The sequence below is a fragment of the Ambystoma mexicanum genome, chromosome 8 (assembly GCF_040938575.1).
Source record: "Ambystoma mexicanum isolate Mex_15411 chromosome 8, UKY_AmexF1_1, whole genome shotgun sequence".
Classification (NCBI taxonomy): Eukaryota; Metazoa; Chordata; class Amphibia; order Caudata; family Ambystomatidae; genus Ambystoma; species Ambystoma mexicanum.
Window position 1 is genome coordinate 207,183,797 of NC_090929.1, and position 2,248 is coordinate 207,186,044.

Below are 2,248 nucleotides of genomic sequence, written 5' to 3' on the forward strand. Positions count from 1 at the left end.
CTGTAAGCTCTTATTTTGACCTGTTATTCAGCCTTGTGCCGCCTTTGCATTTTACCTGCCTGTAACTACTGGTTTTGATTTTTCCTTCAGCCATGTGCGGCTTCTGCATTTTACCAGCCTGTAACTATTGATTTTGACTCGTCGTTCAGCCCTGTGCTGCATTTGCAGTTTACCTGCCTGTAACTACTGATTTTGACTCGTCATTCGGCCCTGTGCTGCATTCGCATTTTACCTGCCTGTAATTACTGATTTTGACTTGTCATTCGGCCCTGTGCTGCATTTGCATTTTACCTGCCTGCAACTGCTGATTTTAACTCTTCATTCAGCCCCATGCTGCCACTGTATTTGATCAAACTGCAACTCTTACCTACTTTGTCTCATTAGTTTATTTGCATGCATGATGTAGCCCCCCCCACTATGAAGTGAGGCTTTGCCAGTCTGCTTTCACTCATACCTACTTTGTCTCATTTGCCTGTCTACATGCCTGCTGTATCCCCCTGTACCATGAGGTGGAGCTTTGCCAGTCTGTATTCACTCATACCTACCTTGTCTCATTTGCTTGTCTGCATGCCTGATTTAGGCTCCTGTACCATGAGGTGAGGCTTTGCCAGTCTGCATTTACTCATACCTACTTTGTCTCATTTGCTTGTCTGCATGCCTGGTGTATCCCCCATACCATGAGGTGAGGCTTTGCCAGTCTGCATTCACTCATACCTACTTTGTCCCATTTACTTGTCTGCATGCCTAGTGTAGCCCCCCGTACCATGAGGTGAGGCATTGCCAGTCTGCATTCACTCATACCTACTTTGTCTCATTTGCTTGTCTGCATGCCTGATGGAGCCCCCATAACATGAGGTGAGGCTTTGCCGGTCTGCATTCACTCATACCTACTTTGTCTCATTTGCGTGTACGCATGCTTGATGTATCCCCCATACGATGAGGTGATGCATTTCCAGTCTGCATTCACTCATAGCTACTTTGTCCCATTTACTTGTCTGCATGCCTGGTGTAGCCCCCCATACCATGAGGTGAGGCTTTGCCAGTTTGCACATATACTCATATGTAATCTGTAACCAATATGCATGTTCTTGCACTTTGCAAATTGTATTATGCACTTTCTGTAATTAGCGCCTAGATGCATCTGAATTTTATGCGCTGAAATAAATGCACAAATAAAATAAATAAACCCTTACTGGTGTCAGTCCCAAAAGCGAGTTCAGCTTATCCCCAAATAGAATGGCTTCAGGTTCCTTAGCCCCACTGAATGAGAGGACTATTGGATTTGAAAACATAAAATAATTGTTTACATTAATCCCAGCGTTAAGACCAATAGAGTAAAGGGATTTTGACTAGGTGGATATTCCAGAAAAAAAGGGGATGCCCGTATAGTCGATCATTTCTATTCTGATACTGTGGCCAAACTGGTTTGGAGTCATCAGGTTGATTTGTGATCTAGGGGCCTGGATGTCTTTTCACAATCCCCAGGCTAGGAAACAATTTCTGGAAGAGTGTATGGGAGGAAAGGTCTTCATGACCCCCTCCCCTCCATTCTCACCAATCATTCAGACTATGACTCGTCCAGCAGCCACCCATGCGCCTGTGGCCAGGGATGCAGGATGACTGCGGGCCGACACATGTGGCTGCAATGCTCATCTGGGAGGATGGTACCAGATTCCATTTTGTGACGCACTCAGACTCCATCTTGAACAAAACTACTTAGGCCTCAGTGGCCCAAGTGGCCCACAGGGCTGCAGATCTCCCCTCTTGATTGTCCACAGCGAACAAGTTCCTTTCCTTGCACTCCTCCCCTCGGTGGCCCTGCTGCAGACCTGTTCTCACGGGAGAGTAGACGCGAACAAGTTACATGACAAACGCTGTATCTTTCACCTTCCTTAGTCCCTTACTGACCTGCAAATGACCGGGCCGAAGCCAGGGTTTGAGAAAAACAAGCTGTCTCCATAAAACTTGTCCTGTCCCCTCAACATATGCTGTGGATAACCCCCCAACCCTGTTCCCCGTTGAAGTGCCAGACACGTATGCCAAGCCCGTATGCCACCCTGTTTCACCTTTGCAGATAATTCCTCTGAAGGAACTATAAATTCACTTCTGTTGTTATATACAACGAGATTGATTGCAAATAATGAAACAAGGCGACCCTCACCTATCCCCCCAACTGCACACAGAGACGCCATGAATTGTATGTTTAAGCTCCTCGCCCTCAATCAAATAGCACTGGTTGGTGTAGATT